At 34.7% G+C, this 16,345-nt stretch overlaps 1 long non-coding RNA gene across 2 annotated transcripts in view; it reads right to left on the bottom strand.

Moving 5' to 3' along the window:
- The window catches only part of LOC106861509 (uncharacterized), a 228,744-nt gene that overhangs the window by 19,180 nt on the left and 193,219 nt on the right, over positions 1 to 16,345 (bottom strand). For both annotated transcript variants that reach the window (XR_015804530.1, XR_015804519.1), the window contains one exon: positions 4,368 to 4,461. This is a non-coding gene — a long non-coding RNA (uncharacterized LOC106861509). The remainder of the gene's footprint in view (positions 1 to 4,367; positions 4,462 to 16,345) is intronic.

Below are 16,345 nucleotides of genomic sequence, written 5' to 3' on the forward strand. Positions count from 1 at the left end.
TGGCCTTCAAAATGTGTCAGCTTTAATTTAAGATTGGTGTTTAATATGGAATATGGAGATCAATGCAATTGATTTGATTGAATAAAAAAGTCCTTGAAAGGATATATGGTGCACATTTTTAAATGCAACAAGCCCAATAATTGGTTTAAATGTAAAAATAAATTGTATCTAGAGATATCTATCCCAGCCAGGGGTGATGTTTTATTGGTTTTTGCATTTCACTAACTGATGTGCTTTCATGTAAAATCAATACTGTGCAGTCAAATATATTTTTGCTTTGTTGTGTAGTTCAGTTCAGTTAGCTAAAATATAATTTTAAACATGGCATAACTAACCTTTATTTTACAGTAAACCTTTTGTGCAGAAATGAAGAGAAAATGTAAAAAGACACTTTTAGCTTCCTGAATATTCTATGGAGTCCCTTGCATAATGTATAGATTTTTCATGTGCTTCTGCAGCATTTTACTTTGCTAACTCTCAGCCTTTTTAATTAAGTCCCTAGCCATTCCTCTGCAAGTAATTGCCATCTGTGGAATATTAGACACCATTTCAAGTGATGCATATGTACCTGCTTAGCAGAGTTGTGTAAAACTAGGCATCATACTTTCTACCTGTACTGAAACTGAAAATGCATTTGCATTCAATTTTTTTTAACCTATCATGAAGAGAAAATCTATTTCTCCATTTAGTGAATATTGACACTTAATATAAAAATGAAAATCAACTTGTTTAGAAAAAGCCTACAACTCATACAATTCCTCTTTTTTTTTGTTTTTCTTTTTAATTATTATGTCTTCCTCACAACTGGGAAGAGTTGAAGTCAAAAAGGGAATATAACATATCTCACTTTATAAGTTACCTAAATGATCAGGGAAATTCTGCTACCACTACAGAAAATGTCAGGGAAGGCAGAATGTTATATAAGATAATTCTAATGGATACAGTTCTTCAGTTCTACAGAATATGTCAATACAATTAGTTTAAAACGGCCATTAAACATCTGCTGGTTTTCTTAAAGTTTGTACCTCTCTCATCATTAAAGAAAACAGATTATTTGAAAAGTCTGTTAGCATCCAAAGGAGAAATTTATTTCAAAGATTTATTCCAATGTGGTTTCATGATGTAGTGATTGAAGAAGCCTATGAAGAAAAGAGATTTTTGTATGTACTATTCTAGGGAAGCAGACTTTTATGTCTTTTTGTCCTCAAACTCCAAATTACAGTGCTCTGTTCAGTTTTTATTTTCCCTACTGCAGGATGCTGACTAGAGATAGGGTATTTCTCATCCTTCCTCTCTCTCAGTGGTTTTGAAGAAGCAGGTAAAATTCTTTGGATTGCTTTGCAAAGTTGTAATTATTGTAGAGACCCACATTTCCACATTAAAAAAAAAAAAAAATTGTTTTCTGCACCATGAAGTTTGCATACAGAAAATTGGTATTTCTAAGCACTTCTTCCAACCCTACAATTCTGAAACACTCAAAGGTTAAAAAAAAAAAAGTAATAGAGAAAGTAAATATACTCACTGCTTATTGAATTCAACAGAGCAGAGAATTTTTTCTGGACAAGCGATTTCATAGACCAGTTTTACACTTTTTAGTCATGCCTTAAAACAATTGAGCACATGCCATAAACATCAAGTTGCTGGAAAATGAAGAGTCGTGAACCATTCAGAACCCAACTGAACTAATATGTTGGAATGTTATAGCTTTGGAATGTGTGAAGTGAATTCTAAACCTGCTTGCAAGCCACTTTGGTCAAGCAGTTTTTGAAAGATATTTGCATAAAGGCATACATTCTTTCAAACAAAAGATTACCAGGACATGGAATGCTGGGTTTTAGAGAGACTTTGCTAGAGAAAGAGAAACAGGCTTGAATCTGTTTAAATCAAATCTTTAGCAATATTTAGGACTATTTGGTTAGGGATATATTATTTGGCTACTTATACAATTCAATATGGTTGAGATGTTACATGTCTGTTACTGTCATCATAGACAAGAAATTATTTTCCCCTCTAGTCTTGGCTAAAAGGTAACAAAGAAGCTGAGTAGGAAACTTAGATTGATGAGGGCAATGGTGACTAGAGAGAAGAATATTCAAATAGATGTCATGAGAAAAAGAAAGTATTGCAAATTACACCACTTGCCTTAAAAAACAACCTATTCAAAGTGTTACAGAATAGTATTCAAATGGAAGATTTCCCCAGAGTATAAAGACTTCTGGCACAAGTTTTAAAAACCTTTGAGGGCAATGAAATTTGTAAAGGTCTATAGAAAAACTAAGAACCAGGAGAAAGAACAATGAACCTAGAAAGAAGAAATTTTGAAAGCAATCCCTCTTTTTTATTTTATTTTTATAGAGTCTTATTTGGGGTAGGTTGCAAGGCTTAAGGCAAAAGTATAATCCATCTAATAATGATATTATACCAGGAAAGGGATGTCACGTTGAGAAATATCTTTTACTACCCTCACATGCTATCAGCTGCTACAGCTCAGGAAACACACTGTCCAGAAGACACACATTTTATATATGCTCTAGCACAAAACAATGGCATTTTCAACTATGACTTTACTGGTTGACTTTGGTCAAGGTTTTGTACCTTTATAGAGTAAGAAGTCATCTAAAGCTAAAGACCAAGCAACACAACTAGGTCATATTTACTGTCTTGCAAAGTCTGCTGACTGGTGGATTAGCTCACAGATAATTTCTGGAATCTGAAAAAACCCCATGAAATTAGATTTTTCATCACTAACAATAATGCCAGGACAGCCCCAGTGACTGAAAACTATCTTGGTGGTAAATCTTGCATTCACCACAACTTCCACCAACTGAAGCTCATGTGTAGGTGCTAGGGGAAAGATTACAGTTAAAAGAAAGAATTCCATCAGATACTTACACTGGGTGGTTTTTGGGGGGGATAATTGATTGAATGTGTGTGTGAAGGAATATTTACAATTACAATGAAAATATGTAAGAAACATTTAAAAGTGAGGCTCACATTTTTTGCACAATTTCTTCCTCTTTCTCTTTTTTCTTCAGAAAATAAAACTAGAAAGCTCCTAAGTCACTGAGTGGAGGCCTTTGCATCTCCAGGGACTGCATTATGTAACTCCTTTCAGAAATGCAAAGACCTCCCAGAAGACTACTCTCTCAGGTTCATCCATTGGAAGATAGACACAGAAGTTCTGAAGGTTTCAGCTGGAAACCTTACCATATTTTCTCTTCTAAATGGATTTTGGCATCAGTGAATGTTCTTTAAATGTATTGTATCTTTAAATGGCTCTTTTCCACTACTGGCATGTATACAATGATTTCTTTGTAGGCACTAACCATATTTCCTTGCAGCTTCAGTAGCCATGCTTGAAAGACTGCTCTCAAAACACAAGGCTTTCCATTTCTTTGATAATCTTTGTTTTATAAATATCTTGCAATGTAGACTTATCTGAATTATCTAGGTTTTAATGAAAATGAAGTCTAGTGCATTTTTTTAATCTATGAGGAATGTTACTTTTTTATCTTGTTAGGTTATACTTTTGGCAAATTCACACTGAATTTCAACCTCACATACTCTTTGTAACTAAATTTTTAACTTTCTTTCATAAAGTCTTCTCTTCCTCATTTCATAATTAAATAGCATCACACTTATTAGTTTTCTTCTAAAAATATCACCCTTTTAATTTCATGTACAGTTCTTTTAGAAATCCGAGAGGGCCATTATCCTATTCTCAGCAGACAAACACATTGGGTTCCAGGGAGATCAGCCCACAAATTCATGAGCAATGATGGCCTTTTTTGGTACAAACCTACTGCAGGCAGAAAAAAGCCTGACCTGGTCAGGATACAGCCTCTGATCAATAAAACAGTATTAACAGTGAGAGTTTTTGTTTCCATATCAGATACATCAGAGCTGGATGCCACTAGCATGCTTACATAGGAATATGCTAAAGAGAAGGAATAATGACAGGAAAGAATATTTAATCATGTGTGAGATTGAACTGTAGATCTGATACCCAAAAATGCAAGTAATGCCTCTTCCTTATACTGAACTGATCATATGTGCAATAATTCAGGAACTGTTCAGAAATAATTTAGTCCATTCATTTATACTAAAAGGCTTTTGTGCTGTGTTATATGAAAGATAATGATTAATTTCCTGAACAAGCTGCCAAACACCATCAACTTTCCACTTTCATCTTGTTACTTCTAAAAGTAGAAAAAAAATGCATGCAGGCATTGACTGGGCTAGAAGACTATGATACTAAAATGGCTTTTTTTCTTCTCATATATTTCTGCATATTTGTATTCTTGAGTATAATTGTGCAGTGGTTTTGCAAAGTTGAAGAATTTGTCATTTAAAAAGGAAATAGTTACCTCTGTAATGGCTAATTAATCAAGCCAGTTGAATGGATGGATTCCTCATCAGGGACTGTTGATCCAAGGAGGAGAGTTTCCTTTGCTTCTCATTCTGTAGCCAGAAAAAAAAGCCACTAGTTTATATTCAGATCTCAGTGGAAATATTGTTAAGAAACTTGAGAAAGACATAAAAGTTTGTAAATCAGGCTTTAAAATGTAAAAACAGTTTTCAGTGGCAATGATTTCCTGTATATCCCTGGCAAAAGCGTTGGTTTCAGTGGTGGTACATCAGGGAGAGATTTAGTGCAGAAGGAAAAAGAAGTTGGACAGAGGTGCTTTCGTAACCATTGAAATGTAGTCTGACTCAATAAAACAAGGAAGTTTGCTTCTTTGTGCTGTGCTTCACAGCCCAGGTCACTCAGGTGATTAGGTCTTCATCTTTTCATATCATCTACCTGCACATTTCTTTAATAATTATTTTTTTCTAATATACCTAAGATGAAGAGATTTTCACGGACTTTGATGAATATATTGCAGTATCTTCAGCTGAAACTAGAGCAAGTGATCTGTAATTCTTAATACTATACAACTGGAAATCACAGTTGCTAGAAAATTAATTTCAAGCAAACCTATAGATAGCAACTTTGCTAGCAAAGGAATTTATGGTGCATGTTTTCTAATTAATAAGTTATTTTACATTTTATTTATACATGGTTTTCAACAGTCACCATCTGTTTATGTATTCAGTATTAGAAATTATTCTTTCAATCATTTTGCAGGATATCACATGCTAAATTCCCAATTAATAAATGTAATTGACAAAGGTAATAAACAAATGGCATAGGTGACTTGGCTCAAAATAAAATTAGCTCTGATTATACAATATTTTAAGTGTTTCTTTAGAATAAATATCTTGCATATGTAATGGTGTTTTTTTTAGAAAGAATGGACAGAGTAGAAATATGCCATTTTAAGTACATATATATTTGACTATATAAAGCTCCAGTCATAATTAGGATGGCGTTTTCCAGATACACCAATAGATAAAAGACAGAGTGTTACACAGTGGTTGGCTATTTTTTAGTTTTGAAACTTTCTTTCCCTCCAGCCATGAGCTGCAATGTGTTTTGATGAATATAGCTAAATGAGTTGCTTCTTGTGACAATTATAGGGGCCAAAATCCCTCATTGCTGTCACTGAAGCAGTAAAATGAATAGCAGAATTGACAGAAAATGAAGCATTTCCTCAACATCTCTTCTTATCTTCTTTAATGGGGATATTTGCAGCGACATTGATTGTATGAAGAACACTTTTCTCGGTTTGTGGTCTAGACTAGATATTGCTACACCTAGGACTCCTAAGATTGATCTAGACTTAGATGAAGAAGATCTCCTGTGGGGCTTTGCCTGGTCTTATTACATCTGCTGCTAGATGGTCTGTCTTGCTCAGGGAAGACTGTTTTTTCTCTTTTCCCACCTGGATTGCATGCTAGAAGTTGAAAGTGGTCAGGAAAAGTGCAGTTTTCAGCTCCAGACCTTTGCCATCCCTGTCCCCACACTGCCTCTGCAGCTGTTCACAGCTGGCGGCTCTCACAGTCCCGATGTCAGTGCTCCAGTGAAGAGCAGCCCCTCAGTGCTGGCTCAGCTCAGCTGCTGATTGCTCTGTCACACACTGTCATGATTCCCTCAGCGTGTCAAGACGCTGCTGCAGAATGAATGCCCTAATTCACAATGAAAGTTACAATCACAAGGCAAAATGGAAATGATAATTTGACTCCGACGATCCCCAAACTGGCACTGACTGTGCAGTTTTCCCCGCCTCCTTTAGTCAGCTGTCTCCTTTTCGTCACAAGGACAAACTTTGGCATTCCCAGTCACTGTTATTTACAAATTACCTGTGGCTGATAAAACAACAAGGCAGAAGGCAGAAGCCACTCCCCGTTTGGCATTTGAGTGATTGTAACAACGAAAATGATGGTGTTTGAATGCTGCTTCTCTCAATGTCACAAGCACAACAGTCATTTTTAGACCACAATACAGAAATAAAATTTTTTAAAGACCTGTTAATATGAGTTTGAACTTTAGAAGACTAGATTTATATAGTAATGTATTTTGAAGATGTCATTCATAATGTTGTCTGACTTGCACAAAAAAGATCTGAGGTTTCGTTCAGTTTTCCCATAGCAGATAGTAACCCACAGAGGCAGGCATAACAGACTGTCTTTTGGAAACCCACCCATTTTGATTTAAAGATTCCAAGTGATGAAAGATTATTGTATTACTTGAAAAAATGTTGCAATAGCTAATTGTCCTCACCATAGAAATTACCTTTTATTTACAGTTTGGGCTTTACTGACTTCTACGTCTCATTGGACATTATGTTTCTGTCTGCAAGATGAACCAATGTTCTAAAACAAGTTCTTTTTAGATAATAGCAGACCAGAGAAAATATTTTTTTCCTTTAACTTCTGTGACTATTCCAATAAACAATTTTCCTAATGGAATGATGAAAGGTAAAGGTGAGTTGTGACCAAATACAATGAGATAAATATTTAGCCAGCCAGCAACTCCAATCTTGTGTTTGGGAGTAAATTATTTTCTTTAGCATCTTCTTGAATTATTTCATATGCCCTTCATTTAACTGTTTGTCTATGGGTTGTTCAATGCCCAGAACTCACGTTTGATTTAGTATTATGTGCAGAAAGAAAAAGTCTGAAATATTAGTTTGGGTTTGGGGATTTTTAACTAACAACTGCTTATCAGTGTGCAAATAGAGGATATGCATGTAAAAGAAATGTTTTCATTGGTTGATTTGATGATTTCTAATTAAAGGTTTTGTATTCCCAACACACACCATCTTTAAATAATATTTTTTGTAGTGGAGGGAGGTATAGTGGTATAGTGCTGGTATCTTTTATGTCTTGTTCAGAGAATGTCTGATCTAGGAGGGTTCCTAGATGATAAATCAAAAACAGTTTTCAAATGTATTCTTTGGTTTTATCATGGCTTAAATCTTTCTCCACAAAGAAAATCCAATTCATTTGATAAAGTAAAAAGTGGTGCCAAATGTATAAGAATATATCTGTTTGAGACTAAACGTTTTCTTTCTGCTCTGTAGATTTTAAACATGATGTGTTTCAGCAATATATGTTTAATTTCTCCACTTCTACTTATAAGAGGATTGTTGAAGATTAATATTTATGAGCTAAATGACTTGAAAGCATACAACCAACTGACCTACACCCTAAAACTTGCGTGCATTGCTCAGCCCTGAGTCTTCTTTCCAGGAGCAAGGTCTAACTTTGCATTCTAAAAATTTCCCCTTTAATATGCTGCAAGTTTCACTAAATTTTCTCCCTTTTATTTACTGCAGTGTCAGTACTGGTCAGCTAACCTTGCAGTTGGCATTTACCACACTGAGTTATACTATGTCACTTAGCCCCTCCAAATGGTCTTTGTTATACCATGAAGGAAGACAGTTCTGGTAGAATCTGTATTAATATTTGTGTGTAAAAAGAAATTCTGACGTGCTGTATGGATAAGGAGGGGTTTATGGAAGGAAATAGAACATCTATATTGAGGATATATCTCCTGCTGATATAAACTTCAATTATAATTGGATCAGAAAGCAAGATATATCCCAATGTAACCCTTATCTAGAATACATATTACACATCAAGTAAACTTTTATTAGTGATGCGACAAAGTTTTCTTTTTTTAAGTATCAATACATTATTTATCTTGCTTTTTAAAATTATTTTCAATCTTTAATAAAAGCAGTAAGAAGATTTTATGCAAAGATAGCAGAACTGTAGCTGTTGTCCTAGAAGTCCGTGAATACAATAGTGTGAAAAGCTGGAATTTAATTTACTTTTCTATGCTATATTTTTTTAAGCAATTAATTGGCGTGTAGTTATACCCAAATCTCTGACCAAACATGCTGCTGACAAATGGACAAACATCTTATTTGAGGATGAAAGAGGGATTTGGCTCATTTTCAGAGTAGGGCAGGACTGTGAACTCTGTGATATACTTAAGATTTTTACAGAGAAAGCCTTTCCCAATAAGGGTAGTGTTTTTTTAGGTCTGAGAACTCCCTGTGAGTCTATGCTTAGGAAGTATTTTGCAGATTAGGTGGTCATGGTTCTGTTCTGCACATTGTGGTGGGAAACCCCTCTGCAATCTCCTTAGCTGCTGTGTACCAGCTGCTGCTGCCTGTTGTGAGCGAGCTGCTCCCATGTGCTTCCTCCTCCTGCTGAGCTATCAGCCCCCAGTCATGAAAGCAGATTCACTTCTTAGCAGATATATCACATTAATTTCTGTTGCTCAGCTGAGTCATTATATAATGTAATTGTTGGCCTTTAATAAATTAGTTTGGTTTTTTCCATATATTCACATTTTAATTCCATTTCCAGCAATTCCATCTAGATCAGTAAACTAAACATATGCATGCACCTAAAAAAATCTAAAGCCACATGGTGTCATAAATTTTCAAAATCAGGAGATGAACCTACATAGCAAAATAATTAGACAAGAACAATAGTACGTGACACAAACTTTTAAAAGGTTTGTGTCATGAGATTGCATTGATTCACACTGAAGCCAAGGTTTGTGCTTTCAGAAGTAAACAGTATGTAGCTGCACATTTAATTTGTGGAAAAAATGTTCCATTTTAATGTACAGCAATCAAAATAATATATACATATATATAATTTTATATATGCAGAATATTTGTTACAAAAGCAAATGGTGATTTAGGTGTAAGACAACCACAGTTGTGAGGTTTTTGTAGTACAAATTCTGCCACAACACAAGCAAGCATTACAGGCTAGAGACAATAATTCAGTGTGAGAGCTCCCTACTTTGTGAATAAATCAAGGACTTCAGTTCAGATAGAACGATTCAGCCAGGCTCAAAGGAGAGAAGGCACAAGGGATAAATCACAGAGTATGCTGCAGTATCTTGGCTTCTCAAAATTTTCACAAACGGAAAACATTCAGTACTACAATTGTCATTCAAAGTAATTCACCATTCAATGCCTGAATTGTCACATAAAGTCATGTTTTGCATCATTTAGTGCCAGATGCCGTTGCTCCCGAATGATGTCTTTCAAGAGACAATGCCTGATATTCTAGATCATTGTTGTCCCAGCACAGCACAGAGCACAAGGCATGGAATCTCTCGGCTCTGGAAAAATAATATCTCATAACAATTGGGCAGAACCTTTAGAATTAGATTCACTGAAGAAATTTTAACAAAAATATTACTGCTTAACATTCTAATTGGCAATTACAACTCAAAACTTCAACTTGCATATTTTGTTGGATTCAACAAAGCATTTTATAATAGTGTTTTTCTCTTAGAAGAAAATTTCAAGAGAACTAGACTTCCTTTGGGATTGCCATTATATTACATTTTGAGGAGGTTTGAAATATTTTATATATAGAAAGGTCTTTTCCCAAAATAATTTAAATGATACAAGTTTTTGCCCCTTCTTTTCTTTATAGATGAAATTTAGAGAGGTCAGTTTTATGAACAAAAAATCCTGACAGTAAAACTATACAAAGTTCTCTTAGTGGGTGTTTTTGGTGGAAACAATAAATTGTATAAAATAGTCAAAATTGGGAGAGTGTACAAATTTATTCTCGAACTCACCATTTTAAAAAGTTCTTAGTTACATTGGCTAGAATTGTCCAGCAGGAATTTCAATTAATGGAAATTCTGTATATTCTGGAAAAACCTTTCTTATATTAAATATGAGCCTTCAAATAAATATCTGAGAACCTGAGGAAAAGCAGTTAAGCTAACTGGGTAAAACACGAGTTAAAACAAACATGAAGGAAGTAAAGACATCAGTTTGCTAAATAAATGTTTCAGGTAGATATTCATCTCTTTGGTTGATTTTTGCATTGTTCTGCTCTTATGTCCTGGATAAAATTTTCAGGAAAGAAAAAGTCAGGACTCAATCTCCTCCTCCTTCTCCAGTTCCAAGTATTTTGCCTTTTGACCAGTGTATTAATATAACACACTCAATTTTCTTTTTTCTTTTTTTAAGATCAAAAATTATTATGAAGGAAACTTGGAGAGAGAGTTCTGGAGCACAATTATGAAATCTGAAATATTGTTAATATTCATGACACAGGTGCCTTCCATCAATAATCTTAGTCCTTCTGAAATTAATTTGTGTACTGTATTTTAGAAGATCTTTTCAAACTTCGTTTTAACATCTTGTTATTGTTATGCTTTTGTACTATGGATGATATCTCTGTTTCCTTAACTTTTTATAGACTCAATTCTAGAAGGACTTTAAAGTCTATCCAAAGATTACATTACTGTGACATTAATTTTTCATATTTTTTGTGTAATTTATAATACATTTCCTTTTTTTTTTTTTTTTTTATAAATAGCTGGCCAACAATTTCTTGGAAACTATTATGGGCATTTGGCAGGAATTCATATATTTTGAAAGATGTTTTATCAGAGATAGTATAACTACGATACACAGGTAACTTTTATTATCTAGGATATACATTTCTCTTAGTAGAAGAGAAATGCTTGCACATCCCTATCCAAATGTTTATACAATATCATCTGAAATTATGGTTTCTGTTTACATTCAAGCTGCCAATCAAACATGATTCCACAGACAACAGTAATTAGCTGTGTTACCCAATTAGAAAAGAGAGGAAAATATCTTGTTGGCACTCACAGTATAACTTGACAGACAGCTTGAATATAACTTGTATTTTGAAAAGGTTTGTGTTGGGAAAAAAAAAGGATTTTCAATAACTAATGAAGTACTGCAGAAATTTACTTTTTTAAGGTTGAAAAGTTAGTAAAAAAGGATTTAAAATATTCATTGTCAATCAATGTCTTTGCAATCTGAATGCATACATTCCATTTTTATCATTACATTAACATTCTTGTCCATCTGTAACTTTACATTTTTGCTGCTTTTGGCTGCGATAGAGTTAACTTCCTTCACAGTAACTAGTGTGGGGCTGTATTTTGGATTTGTTGTGAGCACAGAGTTGATAATATAGAGATTTTTTGTTTTATTGCTGAGCAGGGCTTAGACAGAGCCAAGGCCTTTTCTGCTTTTTGTGCTGCCATGCTGGTGAGAGACTGGGGGTGCATGGGAGGCTGGGAGGAGACAGAGCTGGGACAGGTGACCCCAGCTGACCACAAGGACATTGCACAGTGCATGACATCGTGCTGAGTGTGTAAGGTGAGGGGAAGAGGAGGAAGGAGGGGACATTTGCACTGGTGGTGTTTGCAACCATCACCCTGGTGGGTCCCTGCTCTCCTGGGATGGCTGAACACCTGCCTGCCCATGGGAAGTGGTGAATGAATTCCTTGTGCTGCTGTGCTGGTGTGCTTGGCTTTTGCTCTCCCTACTAAACAGTCTGCACCTCAGCCCGTGAGTTTTCTGGCTTTTACCCGTCTGATTCTGTGAGGTCCTTGATGCTTGGTGGCTGGCTGGAGTTAAACCATGACCACAGCGGTGGAAAATTTTCTCCATATCCCAGAAGAATCTTTCTTAAAAATTCAAATTTTTGGCTTTTCTAAATGTTACATGTATGAGATTCTGGGAGAAACTTGATTCAAATAAAAAGAAATGGCCAATTAACCTGCTGACAGAATCTAATCAAAATAGATGTGGAAGATTTTTTTTAATGGTTTATTGTTATGAGACTTTTAGCCACAAGGAATTTAAATACAATTATTTTATAAAATTAAATTATTCTTTTTCTTTTGAAGCAGGATTTTTATCATCTTAGAAAAATCCTTCAAAATTAAAACCAGAATGCTGAAAAATAGAAGGCTTTTTATATTTTAAAGTGTCTTCTTAATAACTTTTGAGAATTTGAGAAAGATCAGGAACTTTTATTTTCAGAATGTTAGGTACCAACAATATTGAGTCATTTAGAAGGCTTGCTTCTGCACTGTTTTTTGGTGGTGACATCACAAGGGATGTCACTCTATTCCTTTTTATCCTGAGGGTTCCACTAAGATTTTCTTAGGCTCGTTGGATGTAGCATGATCTTTAATTTTAAACATATGAATCCTCATTTTAAACATAAGAATAATCTAAAAGCATATATAGGTCACACATATGTGAAACCAATCGTGGACACTTTTTTCCCTATTAAAAATAATTTCTAATGTAAGGTTTAATCTTAGGATGCGTTTACCAGAAGGCTCTCAGTAAAGCTTAACTGAGTTGCCTAAGCATGTGAGTATAGACCTCAGTTTAAAGCGCCTTTGAATCCTGCAGAGAAACAAGGTGGTCTTACTGCTGAAAAGTTTCAAAAGGATTTTGGATTTCAGGAAGTGCATTCACACAGAAAGGTAAAGCACTCTACATAACAAGCCTTACATTCACACCTTTCAGCTATTTTGGTTTTAACTTTCCCAAGCTGCCCAGGTTGACATGCCCCGAATTCATGCGTGTCTGTCTAAGGTGTAAGTCTGTTGCTGGTTTTACAATGTGCTTTGACAAATCATGAAGAGACCAAATCTTCTTTAACAAATTCTTCAAGATTCTTATTTTTAAACCAGGTTCGAAACAGGGCTCCAAACCTATCCAAATCAGTTATATTTTGATTTTCTTAGTATTTCCTTGTTGGAAGTAGCTTTATCCTTTGCCATAATTGTTATAATTATGAGCAAGATTTAGATTCTTTTTCAAAGAATAAAACTACTGCAACGTTTTACTTATTACCTGGACAATGCACTATTAATTCCAATGAAGTCTTTTTGACATTAAAATAGATTTGCACTGAAGGGCAAACATCACCTCCATATGCATCCAGACTGCATTCTAATCCATCACATTATACATTTATAGGTGTCTACCATTGCTGGATTGCTAAAACACTCAGCCATAAAAAAATGTCCATATGAAAAGCTGGTTTAAATTTCATGCATTTTTACTTACAAAGTGTCTGGTTAGATGAGCATGAGCTTCTGTGAAAGAAATCCTTTTGGAACATGAATATGTAAGAAGCTATGAAAATTACATGAACAGCAGTTTCTCTATTACCTTCTCTGTATTCTTTGCTGCTAGGTGAGTTTTAGACTCAACTAATTTGCAAATATCATTAAAATTCTTTTCAAAGTTTTATGGCATTGCATATTAGTAAATAAGAACACTACCTTTCTTCTTGATGTAAAAACATGTGCATAGCTGATTTCCCAGATGAGGAAAAAGATGGCTCAGTGGACAATAAAGCATCAGCTGTGAACTTACTGTACATACTAAAATGATTCATCCTGGGGTATATTTTCAAAAGCAATGTGAATGGATGCATACCCACAGCTTTGATTATTTGTTAATGGGATTTCTATGAGTGCCTTCCATTCATGCTCTAGAAAATTATCCCCTACTTGTCTGTCATAAAAATCTGCTTTATTTCCTTATTTATTTCTTTATTTACTAATAAGAAAAGTAACTGCTTAGAAAGCATGATGGAATGGCTTGTGTTGGAATGTCTTGAACCTCAAAGATCATCTAGCTCCAGCTCCTCTGCCGTGGGCAGGGACACCTTCCACTAGATCAGATTGCTCAAAATCCCATCCAGCCTGGCCTTACATGTTGAAATATTTCCCAGTGAGAGAAAATAATCCTGAAGTAGGTTTCTCAGCCTTTGCAGCTGATTTTGGGGTAATATTTTCCATTTCCTGTAATTTGAATTAGTACCACTAACAAAATATTGAGTAACTGAAAAAAAAAAAAGACATGACAGATAAAGTATTATGTATAAGAGGACATTTTTTTAAAGTAATATTATTTATATAAGGGATTTAAAAAAAACAATACTATGAAAAGATGTCCTGTTATAGTATAAATGTGGTATAATATGATCTAGCAGTATAAAATAATAATATATTCTAGTTTTAAATACTGTGCTTGTGAAAGATAATGCACATATATCTTACAATAATAATCTGTCCCAAAAAGCTAAAAGTATATTAAATTCAATATTTTTCTTTATTCTTGATAAATAGACATACTGTGAAGTTTCATTTCATAGTGTGTATCTAGGTTCTACAGAGTCAATTTTTGTTCATGGGATTAAAAAATGCAGACTTAATACTGCTTCAACATGGACAACACTCTTAATGCTGAGGTCCTTCACCAGAAAAGGACAAGCTCTAGTTGCTGAAATGCCTAAGAAAGTTTTCACTTGGGGAGAATTAGCTTTTCCTTTTTGAACTTCCTGCTGATCTCCCTTACTTTTGTTCTTCTCTTCAAAAGGCTAAGAATTGAGATCACAAAGCCAGCTGATGTGTATAGCCATGTAGAGCTGTGCACGGAAAGTTCTTGTGGAGACACACTGCCCCTCCCACCTTCAGTGCATAACATCACAACTGGTATGTTAGGAAAGCCCAGACAGAACAAAAATATAGATGGATTAGTTGTTTGGCCACTTCTGGTTTTGTGGGATAGAATTATGGAAAACTCTAGCTAGTGTTTCTATTAATCTTCTCTTCCTCCTTCTCCCAGTGTGTCAAAACCTGAATCTCCAAAGAGCTGGAATGTCAGGGAGCCACCACCTCTCCCTGCAATTATAGCTCTCATTCTTTTTGCATGATCACTGTGGGAAAAAGTATTGAGAATTACAGTATATAAATTTCAAATAGTTAAATTTCTAATTACAAACTAATGATAAGGGCATAATGGTGAAGAAAGATAAAAAGTCAAGACCTTGGTAATGTATTCATATTATAGCCAGCAATGGACAATTTCTAAATGCTATATATTTGGCCTTTTTGCTTTCCATATCTCTTTTATGTGTTTAAGATTTCCGAGATTTTATCAGATGTCTGGATTTTAGTAATTAAATTATTTGGACTAATTTTTGTATTATTTGGGACATGCAAAATCATGTTTTGCTAAGTTCCAGAAGTTCTTCACTTTGCCTGGGTAGAGCAGGTTTTCTGCACAGCAATGTTACCCAAACCTCAGACATTTTTTAGACTCTTTTATCAGCTCGTTTGGGAGCCTTTTTGCAAGCATATGAGGGTGAAATATGTTTGAATATTGGAGAAACCCATAAGATGAGTTGCAAACAGTCAAAAATGCATACTTAAAAGATGGACACAACAAGGGAAGCTGAAAGGGAGGGTATATGTCATACAATGTTCTTGGGAAATAATGAATTAAAAACCCATGAAAAACCCACAGTCTATGCTTGTTCCGGACCACAGGACTAGAATTGTTGTCCAATTTCCAATTGTAATTGTAGCCCAATTGTAATTGGGAAAAACTAGAGTGGGCCCAGAACAACAAAAAATTCCTTTTTGGATCTGTTCTGAACAAAAAACTATTGACATACACTGATTGAAGTAACAAAATATGTTGTCATATTTATTTTGCAAAATTGTTGAAAACTGCCAAAAGATTTTCTGTAACCTGAAAGCAAGTATCCTCCAATGTATATTTGTTTTTCTTCATGTCATGTAACTCAGCATAACCTGATGGTAGATTCTCTTTTTTAAAACGGTTTTTGAGAAGGTAGTAGCAGTGAGAAAAAGTACATAGCAATTTAACTTCAAGCATGTGACCTTTCTTAAGACATATCAGGGATAGTATTTCCAGGGAAGGAATATGTATATCTTCAAGTGAATATCTTGGTACATATTAAAAGATATAAACTCGTATGGAGCAGAAGAAATTCTTTTCAGCTCAGCCAGCCAAAATACAACAGACTGAACAGGAAAGAACTAATATTTTTTAGATGCGTAATGTTCTTACAAATGGCCCATGCTGTGCTAATAAAACTATTGTGACTGGGAGCTTTTGCAGAGAGAACTGACAGATGAAGCAGAGTTAAGTACTTTTTCAGACAAGCAACTACAGTAAATCATTAAAGCACACAAACAATCATCCTTCATCAGCCTGGGATTTGTTTTATAGCAATTGCAAATCGAAAACAATGTAAACAAACAAATCGACAACTAATGAACATTCCCCCACTGCTCACTGTAAAT

This window comes from Sturnus vulgaris, chromosome 6 (genome assembly GCF_052056855.1).
Source record: "Sturnus vulgaris isolate bStuVul1 chromosome 6, bStuVul1.hap1, whole genome shotgun sequence".
NCBI lineage: Eukaryota > Metazoa > Chordata > Aves > Passeriformes > Sturnidae > Sturnus > Sturnus vulgaris.